Consider the following 16,802-nt stretch of genomic DNA (forward strand, 5'->3'; position numbering starts at 1 on the left):
GATATCTATGCATGGAAAGATTGTGAAAATAACCCGCACCAACAAACTAGTAAGAAAGAAATTGAACACTCTTGCTTCTGTGCTTTGGCTGGGGCATATATCTCAATCAGCATGACAAAGAGCAAGAGGTAACAATGTAGAGTTACGGTTTGGCACAGTTAACCTTCTTTCCTATTTTTTCTGCAATTTTCAATGCCAGTCACAACACTAACATAAATATTTGCTCTACTATACTTTGAAATGAAAAGCAAATCCAATGATGCCACAGCTCAAGGCTGACAGGATGTCATTTCTCACACAGCAATCCAAACACCTCAAGAGGTCACTCAAGGTCATCTAACAAAACAAGGAGAGAGTTGCTCCATTTCAGAAGAAGTCTCATTTGTTTCAGCTTGGACTGAACCCAGTAATATTGAAGAAGATGGTAAGGAAGAGTACATGTGCAGGCCTAATTGATGATGAGACATTAAACTCATCCACAAAGCTAAAACACTATTCTCTGCAGATTCTGAAAACAATGTAATTAATCAGGATATAAGCACTAGGATGGAGATCTGGAGAGAGATTCCTTGGGAATGTAGCCCCAGTTACAGGAAACCTGTCAGTCAGAAACTTGGACATCTCTAAATGGTAACCTGGGCATTTTAGAGAAGAATAGAAACTTCTTCAGAGGCTCCCCCATACATTGAGATGAGCTCCTGCTCAGAAAATTACCTGCTTCACCCCACTTAATGTAGAAGAAATCTTTTAACCCTCTAACACATTTTCTAAAATGTATTTTCATTTGCCATTACCTAACCAGGCTTAAGATGCATTGTAAATTAAACTTTGCTTTACATTTGCCTTTCATAGACAGCCATTGACATCACAGGACACATCATTAATAATCAAGTTAGCTTTTCAGATACATGCAAGTGGAAAGGGAAATTCTCTAAGATTTTCCACCTTGCAATGCCTGTTTTCTAATAGAGTGACACAATCAGAAACCGTTTCACTTGAGAATATGCACAAACCACACCTCCGGACACAAACCCCCATGCACCTCACACACAAAAAAAGCATTTAGCATAGAACGAATAGAAATCTAATATGCAGATTTATATAGATTAATGCAATAGCATATATACACTGTACATAATACATCACAATGTGTATATACCGTATGTAATATAAGATATAAAGACACCATCACTCCTGACAGAGTTGGCCAGGACATATGCCATGAGTGAAATGGCCAGGACATATGCCATAGTCTGCACTGGGGTGGACAATGTTGGATGCATTGAATGACGAACAACTAGCGTCAATGAATGATGATGTTATATCAACGCTTAAAAGTAAGTCTCATGCATGAGTAATAGCATTATAACTAGATGTGATTTTCTTTTGAAAACCTTGACAATTAGATGATGTAGATTTAAAATTACTAGTATTCATTTTCTCTCTCACAATTTCAAATGGCTCAAGACAATGCTCCTGAGATATCGGCGGCACTCCAAAGACATCTTATCAAAAAAGGGGATAATTTTCCCAACTTAAATGAAGCATCCTATGTTTCCGACTGCATTGAACCCATCATTATTGAAGAAGATGGTAAGACACCTTGTAGGTAACGCCTAAAACAGAGACAGATGATTGAATACAACCAGGCCATACACTATCCAGTTCAGTTTCCCCTCACAATGTACTGCTTCAGGATACAGGCTCTAGGATAAGGACTCTGGGTAAAGATTCATTGGGAATGTGGCAGAATGGAGGGCATGGTCCATGAAAAGCAAGTCAGATGCACAGAGGTAAATCTCCCAAACAAATTACAAGGGCAGGAATGGGACATATGGAAACCTCTCCATAGCCACATTTACACACATGGAGTAAGATCCTGCAAACAAAATTGTCTGATTCATCCCACCACACTGTGATTTTCATTTTGCTTCTAACAAATCCTTGTAAATACAACTTCATTCACAATATCCCTACAAACCTTTTGAGGAATTGCACATTGATTTTGTGAAAATTGATTTTCATACACACACATGGGCCTGATAGTTTTCAATTTGCTATGTATCAAGCCCTAAAAACAACAGCATGAGAAGGAAATATGTCTATATATTGCCAACAGGTTTTAGGAAGTGCTCAAGCAGCGAACATGCAAATATAGAAGCCATACTACTAAATCCACAGTAACATACAAACATAAACACATAGACTGGCACCGCATAACACAGGCATATAAAATGAATATATATCATATGTATATATGTATGGCTAAACATAACCACATACATAAGTGAGAATTGTGAGACACTTGAAATTTTATCATTTGAATTGAACATCTGCCTTAGTCTACATGGAAGTAGAACAATAGGAAACAATCAAGATTCATGGAAGTGCAAAGACACCATTGCTCCTGAAACATACCAACACAAGTATGGTCACATGCAGAAAGACATACTGACAGCACGTGCTAGTCTTTATTTTTTTTTAAGACTTGTTCATTTTTATTGGAAAAGCAGATATACAGAGAGGAGGAGAGACAGAGAGGGAGATTTTCCCATCCAATGTTTCACTCCCCAACTGACTTCAAGATACTAGACATGAGCCTATCTGAAGCCAGCATCCAGGAGCTCTTCTGGGTCTCCCATGCGATTGCAGGGACCCTAGGCTTTGGCCATCCTCATCTGCTTTCTGAGAAAACAAGCTGGGCCTGGATGAGAAGCAGGGCTACTGTGGCTAGAACCGGTGCCCATATAGGATCCTGGCCTGTGCAAGGTGAGGGCCTTAACCACTACATTTTCACGCTGGGCCCAGCACGTGCTAGTCTTTGAAAACATGGACCACTCAGATGAAGCCGCATTTCAAGATTGTGTTGTTGTTGTTTTATTCCAAACAGCATTCCAGAAGCCTCAAGAAGATGCTTGCAAGATCTGTGTGGAGGTCCCAACTCATCTTACAAAAGAATATGAGAGTTCTGTCACATCTGAAGATGCCTACTTTTTGCCAGCATGGGTTGAACCCATTATCATCAAAGAGGATGGTAAGGGAGACATTATGGCATGCCCTTTTGTAGAAAAGAATTGTAATTTTGTCACTGTCATCAGTCTCTATTTAACACGCTTCGTTCACAATGGAGTACCTCAAGGCATAGGAATGAAAATGAGGTCTGTTTCCTGAGAAACAATGGGAATATGGTCCCAAGAATAAATCACAGCCCCTCAGCTGTATATCAGATGTGAGTGAATGGACATCTTCATGTGATGTCATGGTCAGGGATGAAATTTATGAAAACTGTACAGAGCCACATACAATCAATGGAGACAAGCTCCTGTATACAAAATATCTTGAACCTCTCTTCTCAGGGTGGAAGATGATTTTCCTTTTCACTAAGCCACTTAAATGCATGCACCTTCTGTTATCATTTCATCCCACCCCCACCACAGTAAATGCATGATAACATAGAACCAACCTCTGACCTGCCAGCTATTGAACTCTTGGATATTCTGCTGTCAAATGACAGAAATTGTATTCACAAACAAATGCATGTACTTTGGGAATTAATATTGATATAGAGTCACTTGAAACACAGGAGTCTGCAGCAGTAACATGTTCAACTCTTAAAAGCACTACAAATGTTGAGTCATAATATGTTATCATTAAGATACTGGTTCTGGTTTCTCCTTATCACGAATACTGACATATTCAACATTGTTTCCAGATCTGAATGTACAAATACATGGGCCACAAGTTTAAACATACATGACATGCACAAGTGCATGGGCTTGCATACACAGACACACACACACACACACACACACACACTGTACACTGATAATGTAACATATCATAGAGTAAAAAAAATAAATATGTAATAATACCCTTCATGCCAGCATTCAGGACGTAAAATGAAAAAGTTTTATGCACTGTGGTTGGAGTCTCCTACCAGGGAATGTGCCAACATTTGATTGGATCTCTATGTGATGAAAAATAATCTTGGAATGCTAAATTAGTTAGATGTTTTTAGAGAGAAGTCTAGAAGTGTCAGAGCCTGATGAACAATGGTTTGATCTTTTATTTTCAGAAGTAGAGAAAACGCAGCTGATGCCACAGGTAAAGGTTGACATGCTGACATTTCTCACACAGCCATCCACAAGACTCAAAACGGCACTCCAGAGATGCGAGTGGCACTCGAAGATTGTCTAATCAAAGAAGGAGAGCATTCCTGCAGCTCAGATGAAGTCTCCTTTCTTTCTGAATGGGTTGAATGTGACAATATTGAAGACAATGGTAAGGAAGGGTGTATGTGAAAGCTGAAATGTCAAGAGTTTTAATAAAGCCATTCAGCCCTATCACTATCACTTCATTTTCTCCTACCAATGTAGTTATTCAGGACACAGGCACTGAGATGTAGTTATTGCACAGAGACTCAATGAGAATATGGCCCTTAAGGCAGGTCATATCTGCACAAGGCTAAGCCACATGTGAGTGGTGAGTGGGAGATCTCCACTTGTGCACACAGGCACAGAAGCCATGCAGTGCATGGGCCCCTGTACAGTGATTCACCTCCTAATGGTAGCATGTTCCTGCTCAGAAAATCAGCTGCTTCAATCCACCTCACTGTGGAAGAAATCTCTTTTAGATTCTAAGTCTATGGCATGCAGATTCATTCATGCTAGGTTTATACTCCAAAGATTTGCAGATTTTGCCTTGTGACAATTAATATTCATAAACAGGTATGGCTTCAGAACAATCATGGCTCTGGCAACACTTTCAGCATTTCAAGAACTGTGTGTTATATGACCTCAAGTATGCTCATCATCTCATGTAATATCTTGCCCTCTGTGGACTGACAACATTAATAAATTTGTGAGCTTAGCAAAATCAGAGAGGTAGACCATGCACTGAAAACATGAATCATTCCCCACACAGTCCACACACTCAATTGCATACAATCAAACACATATACACATATACCTGCAACAATGAATACATGCAGAATGAATACATTATCTGTGGAAGGGGAGACCTATGCATGTGCACAATTCCATATATATATTTGTTACTATTGATATATGGCCAAGTGAATGTGGATTTTCAAAGACCTCATAGCAGTTGGAGAGGCAAGATTGACAGCAATTCATAACTGTGGCAATATCAGGATCAGTTAAGCAAGAACCTCAGAGCATGCCCTACATCTGAGACCTGGGGAGCGTGGGAAATTGGGTGGGCCTTCTCCCATAATAACCCCCTTTAAACATGAACGTAACAATATGGAAAACTATTATCCACTTTCCTGTAGCCCTTCAACTATCTTACCCTAATTAACTATGTAACAATTGCAAAATAAATTTTATTTTAAAAAAATGAAAAAAAAAAAAAAGACTCCAGTGGAAGCTCCTGAGATGTGTGTAATGCGGTGATTGTGTCTTAGGAAAGAAAGAGAGCCTTTCGCCATCTCACTTACATTCTGCTTTTTATCAACTTAATTGAAAATATTCTTCCCACAGAGAATGGTAGGCCAGATCATAAGGGCAAAGCCTGAAATCCAAGAAGGCTTGCAATTAGGCACAAAGAACACTATTTCCTCAAACTACTCCAACACAAAACATGCTCCTCAACACAGTCACTAGGAGGAGGTCTCTGAGGATTGATTCACTGGGGATGCATTCCCAGGAAAAAGTCAAAGCTTGTTGAGCATACTTGAGCCCCAAGTAAGATTTGAGAGCAGTGGGAGATCCTCATGTGTGGACATGGGTGTGAGTATAACACAGATCTTTCCAGAGCCTCCCCCATGCATTGGTGGAGTCTCACAGTTCACATGCTCTATTAGGCCTCATTGTGGAAGGACTCTCTTCACCTTCTCATGAATCCTCACAATGAATTTCCATTCACCATGTCTTTGCCAGCTCACAAAGTCTTTGAGCATGCACACTCATAGAAAGACATTGATACTGCAAGTCAGAACAACTGCAAACTCTTCAGGGCTTCTAAGCACTGTGTGTGATATAATATCACATGCTATGTCTCATGTGTGTATGGCACACCCTCTGGAGACTTTTCAAACCTTCCTCTACTGATGCAATACACAGATTCAAAACCATATCACACACACACACATATAAATATATATATATATATATGTATATATATATACACAAAATCTAAGAATAACACATACACACATACAAACTACACAAAATACCAATTACATATAACATTGAGATGCTCTATATTCATATATATATATATATATATCTATAAATACACAAACACACACGTATATATATATACAATGGTAAGGTTGTGTTAGGACCACATGTATACATATGATCCTAAAACTATCTTACCAATTTTCAAATGCATACATATGATCTTTTTTTTAATAAAATAAATAATTTATTCTTATTGGAAGCTAATATACAGAGAGGAGAAGAGACAGAGATGAAAATCTTCCTACTGATGATTCACTCCCCAATTTTGTGCAATGGCAGAAATTGTGCGAAAAGAAGCCAGGACGCAATAAGTCTTCCAGGTCCCCCACATGGGTGCAGGGTGTCAAAGATTTGGGCCATCCTCAACTGCTTTCCCAGGCCAAAAGCAGGAAGCAAAATGAGAAGTATGGCCACTGGGATTAGAACTGGCCAACAGATGGGATCCCAGTGAAACCAAGGCGAGGACCCTAGCTGCTAGGCAATGGCGCAGGGCCTGTGCCCTTCTCTCTTTCAGACAATGGACTTTCAAACTAGTGATGGGACTTTATGTTATCTCTGATATAAGTCAACCTTTGTGCCAAACAAGATAATTAAGCTGTGTGAGTTCACCCTTATTCAGTCTCTGTTGTGACCCACTGTGAAGAGCAAGGAGCTGAATCCAGGAGCTCAGAGGAATGTACGCCGAAGGGAGGAGTACAGGAAGGAAGGACTGATTCAGGAGCTCAAAGGAACACTCACTGAGGGCAGGAGTACTGAGTGCAAGCAGGTGACCCTGGGTGCATGCAGTACCTTCTTTTCCTCAGCCAAGGGCACCTCTGGCAGCCCAGGCTCACACTCCCTTTCCATCAAAGAGCCCCACACCTTCCTGAATGGGGAGTCTTGTGATTTTTCTTCTGTCTTAAACATTTAACGGCATTCAGGGTCCATTATACAGTGAGTGGGTAAAATCACCTGAGGGAAATGCTTACCAGAGCCAGGAGACAGGACGAATCAGGTGGGAGAATGAGTTATAACAGAGTTAGAAAGAGAATGGTACAAAGAGTAATGTCTCCATCAACTAGGAGAACAAACCCTGGGCCTGAGCTTGCTCCTTTCTCACCGGGGCCTTGCTGAGTGCACAATGACCCCTTCGACCAAGAGGGGCCAACAAGCCAGTCATCTCGGTGTGAGATGTCTGACCTCCAGGTGCAGGCAAGTCCCTCTGCAATTTTGCACAACACCATCTCGGGCAAGCAGAGAGGAATCCACACAGGTAAAACAATGCTGTAACAGTGTCAGCCACAAGCACAACACGACACCGAGTTTGCACTGCTGCCCCCTTGCAAATCTCTTCTGGGGAGACAGAGCACTGCAATCTCAGCTGAGAGAGAGTCCTCAGGAGGCTTAGAAAGTGGTGGGCAATGGAGGTGGAGGGGAATGTGGCAAGGGGCCAGTCTTAGGCCTCGGGCTCTGACCTAGGGACAGAAACATCTATTCCCACTTGGTGGTGGACATCATCCCAGCTGCCCACCAGGGTCTGCAAGAGCTGGAATCAAACAATATGGGTGCAAACAAAGCACTGCCACACCTTGTTAAAATAAATATTAATAACTGGAGGAGCAGGAGAGACTGAAGAAGAGGCAAGATAGAATTGCTGTGTGCCCAGAAGCACAACAGTCCACAGGTGACAAACTCCTCCAGAGCTTCTCACTGCTTCATGGGGACTGGGAACCATGACAACTTACCAAGATTTGGATCCTTTTGGAGACAAAAACAGAGAGAAAGAGCTTCTATAAACTCCCAGTGTCTACTCACGGAGTATAATGGATTGTCCAAAGCAGGACTTATCTGTGGTACGGCCTTAGCCAGGTGCGGAGCAAGGCAGGGGTTAACTACCTGGGCTGCCTTAAACATCACCTATCGGCATGGAGCTCTGAGGCTGTCAGCCTCTCTGAACAGCTTCTTGTCAGAAGCAGACTCAGGCAAGCGGAACCTAAGTGGGCATAGCCCAGCAACTGCCCACCATTCCCGAGGTGCCAAGGCCATGGCCCACAAGGGAAGAGTGGGCATGACCTGCATATTTGAATCTCCAAGTATAGCTGTAAGCATCAGCTCTGGGACATTTGATGCAATGCGAAGGGGAGGGGCGGAAGAAATTAAGGCATCTTCATTTTCATTTGAAATGCAGATTTACAGAAAGAAGGAGGGTCAGAAAGATCTTTTATCTGCTGCTTCATTTCCCAATTGGCCTTGATTATAAGAATTGTACTCATCCATAGCCAGGACCCAGGACCTTCTCCTGGATCTCAAATGTTCCAGAGTCTCTCCAGGGGCTCAGACCACCATCTAGGGCTTTCCCAGGCCACAAGCAGAAAGCTGTATCAGAAATACAGCAGTTGGCTCCTGAACTGGCATCCTATGGAATGCTGCCATCACAGATAGTGCCTTTACTCATTAAGCTACAATAATGTTGCCTCAACTCAAAATTTGAAAAGTTATTTGGGACCCAGCATCGTGGTGCAGTGGTTAAGGTCCTCGCCTTGCAAGTCAGGGATTCCATATTGTTGCCGGTTCTATCGCAGCCACACTTCCCTTCCAGCTCCCTGCCTGTGACCCTGGAAAGCAGCAGAGGATGGCCCAAAGCTTTGGGCACTGCACCCACGTGGGAGAACATGGTAGAGGCTCCTGATTCAGATCAGCATAGCATTGGCCGTTGGGCTCACTTGGGGAGTGACACATCGGACGGAAGATCTTCCTCTCTGTCTCTCCTCTCTGTATATCCGCCTTTCCAATAAAATATATATATATATTTTATTTTATATATATATATATATATATATATATATATATATATAAATAAATAAAATAAATCATTGAAAAGCTAGTTGGGATGCTGGAAATGAATAGAAACTTAGATGTTCACCTTTTCGGGCTGTGCTTGCAGTTGGACTATCAGCATATCAGATAAAACCATCGCCTATAGTTGGCCCAGCCTTTGCAATCTTTTGGGGAATGAGTGAATGCATACAAGATCACTCTGTCTGCATCTCTCTCCCTCAAGGCTCACATCCAGATTGCCCAGGGAGTTGACTGCACTGAGGTCATGGAGGGGTGATAAGGAGGAAGGCCTCTCTTTTCTCTTCCTCTCCCTTGGTTCCCCCTAGTTCCTGCTCTGCCCACTGCAGGTACAGCTGGACACCATCTGTGGAGACACCTGACACCAAGTGCCAAAGTCCTACACAGGAAGGTAGGGAAACCTGCAACATTGTTTCAATAAAAGCCCTGGAGCACCTTAGCTTTAACCAACTTATTCTTGGAAGACATATCAAATGTCAGTCACAAGTCCAAGCTTAATTTGAAAACTGTTTTTGAGATTCTGCTATAATCAGAGAAAAGTTCATTAGCTCTCTGTGAACTCAAGTAAATCTGTGAAAATCTGAACAAAATGTTAAACATAAATTTAAAAGGTAGAGGGAGGGCAAGATGGAGAGATCTTCCATCTCCAGTTCATATTTCCAGTGACAACAATAGTCAGGACTGGGTCAGACTAAACCAGGAGCCAGAAAATCTACCAGGTCTCCCAGGTAGGTACAGGGACCCAGCCATTGGCCTGTCTTTTGCTACTTTCCCAGATGCATTAGCTGTGGCTTGGTCACAGGCAATGTGGCTATAATAGCCTAGTTTTCTGATATGGGGTGCTGGCATACACGTTTCTGAGATGACCTCTGTCATAGCACAAGCACTGAGCCATACTAAGTAGCTCCTTCAGATGTATCTCTGTCTTTCTTAGATTTGAGAAATTCTTCATAGCCATAGATTCGGTATTGAGTGCCTTCTTTTCCTCTCACTCCCCTCAGCTAAAAGTCTGCTTCAGGCAGAAATGAGGGAAAGCTTTTTGCAGCACAATGGGGAGAAGAGAAGAGAACATCCCTTGACAAGTGATACTGAGTGGGGCTCTGCAGCAGGGGCACACAATCAACAAAGGGAAGGTTAGGTATGTGACTGAGGATACAGAGCCTACTGACAGAGCCAGTAAGAGGGCCTGAGAACTACTCTCTCAGTGCTTGGTCAACCCACTGCTTGTTTTTCAGTCCACTGCTGGGGTTCCAGGGCTTCTACATGGTGTGTTATAAATTTCTGCAGGATTTGGCCACTCCTAGCTGCAAAATTCTAGTCGATCAATGCCCTTTGCATCACCTGAGGACATGCAGTCCCAGAGACCAACCATTGCCAAGCCCACAGGCTCCACAACTTAGCAGCTTAAATTAGCAAAGATTTTAGGGAGGTAATGGGAAAAAAAGAGGACATTCTTTAAGAGATGGTGAAAAATGCATCTTCTGAGATACTATTTGTGAAGTTCAATTGTTTTCAATCCCCTCTCTGTTGCTTCCATTTTCCATGAATTTCTGGAATCACACTCATATTTTAGTATTATGACTATTACCAATTTGTGGGTGCAGAGCTGAGGAACAGCCTACCTGTATGAGCCTCTCCTGGCTTGTGGCTGGTAGGGAGGCCACTGCTGGTGGTCAGCTCAGAGTCACGCTCTTTGGAGGGTCCAGGGGACACCACTCTGTCACTGGGGGCTCTAAGCTGGAGGCCTTGGTTTGACTAGAACTGTTGGTTGAACACCTACTCTGTGTAGAAAACTTTTTGTACCTGATTTCCCATGTTGGTAATCCTAGGCTTCTACCTTGCCTGCTAGGACATTCATCCAGGTATAACAGTGAGGTAGGCATGGGCACCTCTGTCCCACCCTCACATAGCTTCCCAGAACTCAAGCTTGCCAGAGTGCAAACTCAGGCTCTCTACCATGGGACTCAAGCTGGCATATACACCCCTTCCAGGCAGGGAGGGTGGTTCTGCACATTTTTATCACTAAGCCCGGGAAGGGTACATCCTATACCTCTAGTGGCCTGTGGTGCAACTGAGGTAGTAATGAGGACATAGATAGGATCTGGGGATGAAGCACTGACAGGAGACCAATGATGTTGGAAATCTCCCCATAGTTAATTACTTCTTATATACTCTTTCAATATGATGTCAAGCAGTCCCATTACACCAGGTGCTTTCAACCACAAGCCCACACCCTGCAGTGCTCAGCTTAACAAGTGCTAATCAACTCCTTAGCACACAACAGGTACCCCTTGGTTTTGTTTCAATGCAGACTTGAATATGCCTGTCTTCAGTTGTGAACTCTCATGTTATCTGCCTTACCCATATCAGGAATCTCTGTAGCATGTCAGAAACCCTGTCTTAGGTTGGTGTGTGCCAGGTCTATCTTATCCATAACTGGCTACCATTCAATGTGTTGTCTGCTGCAGCTGCAGAAAATATACTTGGGGAGGCTGATGACCCTGTTCCATGGCTAGGCAAGTCTTTAATGTGGTAGCAATTAGCTGACATTATTTCACGGGCTTGAGAAACAAAGCACTGCACAAGTGAAACATATATAAAGGCATAATGTAGGACAAAAGACCTATATCACACAGCCTCTGCTGTTCCTCTGCCAAAAAATCAACCCACTGTTACAAAGCAAGCATGCCACCCACACCTCTTCAGTTGTTCCATAGCCCAAGCAGTCAGTTATGCAAACTTGTTCATTGTCGCCAGAGTAGCTGGTGGTATGTGGCTGGTGACATATTGGCTATGATGTTCACCATTATGCCAAAGTCTCTTTTAAGCTTTTCAGAGGAACAGAGGATTCTCCATTAGCCCCTTCAGTCACAGGCAAGATTCTGGGAAGCTGCATAATGACAACAGCATAACTATCACCAATTTGTGGATGTAAGCTGTGGCACAGCCTGCCGGTGTGTTGTGGTTTTTTTGTTTGTTTGTTTGTTTGTTTGTTTGTTTGTTTTTTACCCCAAATAAGGCAGCAATCTCAATTTCTGTCTCACAGGAAAGAAGCATTTTCATGTGGACACAGTTAAATTTCAAAGCAAAATTTGTTAGAAAAGTTGAGAAAGGAGATTCTGTTCTGAGATCCTCTGCCATCATGGCAGGAGTAAAAGCAAGAGAGACAAACCTGAATTAATGGTGAGGAGAGCAGCTTTAACTGTGTGCTTCAAAGAGGCTCTCCAAAGACAAAAGGAAATTTCTGGTCACACTGGTGTCTGGCTTTGGGGCAAAAGACCAGACAGGTGTCAGACATTGGACATTCCTGGCCTTGGGAATATGAGTAACACTTCCTCCAGTCCTTCAATGATAAGGAGATTAGGGTGATGTTCTCCCACACAATGGCTGGAGATAATGGCTGATGTGTCAGTTGGGGAATTAATATGCTAAAAGCACCATTGTCCCTTGGAAGAGACCTCCTCTGGTGAATGCAAGACATGATGGGGAAAATGCTCTTTTATATTTGAGGAAAAATGATAACTTGGGGGCACAGAATACCCTAACCCAATATAACTCCAGCATTCCATCATGCTGTCAGGGTACACTGGAACTCAGTGTCATTCACTTCAGAAGTGTTTCCTGTATGTTAGAGAGAAACATGGGGATAACACAGGCAGACACAAGCTTACACTTCAAGGAGCTGAGGTCCACCCACGTGAGCAAGTCCCAAAATCCAGAGGAGGGATGGAACTTATACATTCCATAGGAATAATTGCATTCCTGAAGAAGGAACAACAGTGCACATGCCAGTGCATGTCCATGCCCCACAAAGCTGTCAGATAGAAAAGGTTGGTATTTTCACAGTGGCACTAGACTTGAATGATAAGAAAAAGCACAGGCAGAAATTGAGCTATTTATAAAGGGAAGTCTAGACCCCCAACAAATAGTGGAACTCAGGAAATAGTCTGATCATCTGGTTTAAGGAAAAACTGGCAGGAAGTATCAGGTCCTAGGTACTCATAGGAGAAAATAAAGAGAGAGCGGTGCTTAACAAATAGTAACATACTTATATAAAATAAATGGGTATAATATAGTTGATTGTTGAGTCGATCTGACTCAAATGCCACCAGCCTAGGTGGTATGCAAGTTTCACAAAACTCTGCAGCAGGACCTTGCTGGACATGTCTCTCAGGAATCCACCGTGGACTATTTTCATTTTCTGGGATAACATAAACTGATTCTCACCCCCATATGAGGACAGGATCTGGACATTGCCAGGTTGCTTACTCTTATAGGAAGAGTATAAAATGAAAACTGTCTGTGCTCCCAACTCCTTGGCACTTTTGAGGATTTTAAGTCAGTGTTTTCACATGGTCTGTCAGTCCTCGGTGGGTGTGGACACTAACACTGGGGTTCATCTATGTGGTTCTCATTTCACTGGATTTGCTGAGGACTTCCCACTGTCAGGGGATGCTCTTTCAGTGAAATGTGACAATTATGCACAAGGCCTTCCGCTGTGGTTTGCGGGCAGGAAAAGAGTGGATTGTGATGTTCCATCCTGTTTTGTTGGTATAAGCCATATTTCAAAAATATATATTTGTTTTAAAGTTTATTTCATTTTTAAAGGAAGTCAAATATACAGATTTATGAAGGGATAGAGATTTAGATTTCTGTTTTAAGATGAATATTTTCCTTGACAAAGTAGATTTACAGAAAGAAGGAGAAGCAGATGGATATGTCTTCCATTAGCTTTCTCACTCCCCTGATGCCCACAATGGCCTGAGCTGAGCTGATCCAAAACCAGGAGCCAGGAGCTTCATTCAGGTCTCCAAGTGGGTTCAGGCTCTCATGGCTTTGCACCATCTTTAGCTGCTATCGCAGGCCACAAGCAGGAATATGGATGGAAAGTTGAGCATCCACAAATTTATCTGGCTCCAAAGGGGATCCAAGCCTTTATAAAGCTAGGATTTAGCCACTGAGCTATTGTGTTGGACCTTGGGCCAGTTGTTGTAGTTGTTGTTGTTGTTGTTATTTTTCTGTAATTTGCATGTGCACTTTTTTACCAAGTGAACTTTCACACTCACTGAAACTCCTACACATATCTCTTTAAAAAATAGACTGGTATTGTGAAAAAGAAAAAAAAGCACAACAAACAAAAAATAAGATTTATTGGCTTCCCCTCATTTATAAATATGCCTACTGATAGTGGTTGCATAGCAATCTAATTCGTACCTGTGGCTCTGCCATAACTTACGGGTGCTGGTTTGAATCCTAGCTGTTCCAGTTCTGACCCAGCTGAGTGACAATGCACCTAAGAAAGCAGTATCAAGTGGCCTAAGTACTTGGGCTCCTGCACTCACATGGGAGACCAGAAGAAGCTCCATGCTCTTGACTTCAGTGTGGCCTAGTCCTGACTATCAAAGTCACTTGTGTTGTGAACGTATGAATGCCAGATCCCTGATTATGCCTTTCCAATCATTTTTATGAGAGGGTACACAAATATATAAGTGTATTTATACACAGCATGAATGTATATGTACATCATTCATATCAGCTTTGTATCATAAATATACAAATATACACATTCCAAAATTCAGAAGTGTTGGAAGGACATGAAAGAGATCCCAGTTTCTCTTAAGAAACCAATCATTAGACAAACATTGGAGTTGATGGATAGAACACCTAACCTACTCTGACCATGACATCCTGCATATGCATCAGACATTCACTTTTTCCACCCTTTCAATGCTACTTTCTTATGCGTGGATGAAAGCAAGATAGAAGTGATCAGCCTGGTCACCAATGTGCAGGTATCTGTGGGTTCTCCTGGAGCAGTGACCTCAGGGAAGGCCATGTTGAACTTTTACCAGATGTTTGATGATGATGATGACAGGATGGGCAGGACAGTAGGTGGAGTTATAGAGAAGCTTAAATAGTGTGTTGTAATGGGCCTGAGAGGAGTGTGTTGTCTCGCAGCTCCCACTGGAAGAACCCTGGGGGGGGGATAACTCCTATATGGGGAATATTAGGACAGATGATTTGAGAGCAGCTGGAAGATTTGGGTGCTGGCATCAGCCTCAGCGATACGGGATGGTGGGCATCAAGGCATGTGTGCTTGTGCTGGTGAACATCAATGACTCTTCCAGATCTCTCATGTGTCTGCTGCCTCTCATGAGTTTTCACTGCCCTAGATGGCCACAAGCATGGAGCTACATGGAAAAAAGGACCATCAGCATTTGAACCAGAAGCTTTATGGAATCCTGGCCTATGCAAATTAAGGCCTCAGCATCTAGACTAGCGTGCCATGACACGACTTCCAATCCTGAATCACTATCATTAACTAGACTATATGTTTTGGACCTAAATCACCTTGTTTTATGAGGTAATTATCCAAGACCTAGAAACATATTGGCACACATTGGTTTTGCTGCCATATGTGGATGATTTACTCCTCACCAGTCTGCCTGTGGAAGATTGCCAGAGAGCTACTAGAAACTTGCTTGAAGAGCTAGGAAGGTTGGTTTATTGCGCCAGTTCAGAGAAGGCCCAGATGTGCAAAGAGTTGGTAATCCACCTGGTGTATAAACTTAAGAAAGGGGCTCAAAGCCTAACAGCAGTCATGAAAGAAACTTCACAGATTTCCCATGCCCACCTCCCCATGAGAGGTGTGAGTATTCTTAGGGTCAATGGGTTATGCAGACTGAATACTGAGTTATGCACAGTTGGCTCGGCTCCTGTATGAGGCCACTAAAGAGCAAAAGCACTAGACCTGGCTAGACAGGAGCAAGCCTTGGAAGAACTGAGGGTTGCCCTTATTAAAGTCGCAGCACTGATACTCCCAACCATTAAATCCTTTCATCCTCTTGAGGAATGAAAGAAAGGGGATTGCAAAAGGAGTCCTAACACAACAGCTGTGCCCATGGAAATGACTAGTAGGTTATCTATCAAAGAAACTTTATCATGTTGCTGCTAGGTGGGCACTGTGCCTCCATGTCATAGCTGCTATTGCACTCATGGTGTGGGACACAGACAAACTGACTTTTGGCAAGAACTTGAAGATTGTAGCTCTTCATGCTGTGCAGGGAGTCCTGAGATAACCCCTGATAAGTGGATGACCAACATGAGGCTCATGAACTATCAGGGGCTCTTTGTAGATTCTCCTGGATTGTGATTTTGAAACTGTCATTTTGAACACTGCCTAACATGCACATGGAAACCTTCCTTCATGACTGCCATGAGACCTTGACACAAGTCACTCAAGCTTGCCACGATCTCCTGGACCTGCCCTTGCTGAACAGTGAGTTAACCTGGTTCATGGATGGTAATAGCTCTGTGAAGACTGGAATACAAATGGCAGGAGCAACAGTGGTCAATCACAATGGGGAAGTTGTCTGGAGCCATGCCCTTCCCCTGCGATCCTCAATGAGGAAGGCAGAGCTGATTGCACTACCTGAAGCTCACGTACAAGTGGGACGATATAAGTGACTGTTTACATAGATAGCCATTATGCCTTCAGTACTACATATGTTCACTGAGACATCTACCTTGAGCGAGGCTTCATGAGAACAGATGGAAGGGAGCTGCAAAATCTGACAGAAATACAACACCAGCTTACAGCAATAGAGAAACCCAAGGCAGCTGCCACGGTGCAGGTTCCTGGTCACCAGTCAGTAAACACTGCTGAGGCACTGGGGAACCACTGTGCACATAAAGAAGCAAAAAAAAAAAAAAAAAAAATTACCATTGCTCTTGCCACATTGCCCAAGCTAAGCTATAGCT

This window comes from Ochotona curzoniae, unplaced genomic scaffold (genome assembly GCF_017591425.1).
Source record: "Ochotona curzoniae isolate NIBS_2020 unplaced genomic scaffold, NIBS_Ocur_1.0 contig_1758, whole genome shotgun sequence".
Classification (NCBI taxonomy): Eukaryota; Metazoa; Chordata; class Mammalia; order Lagomorpha; family Ochotonidae; genus Ochotona; species Ochotona curzoniae.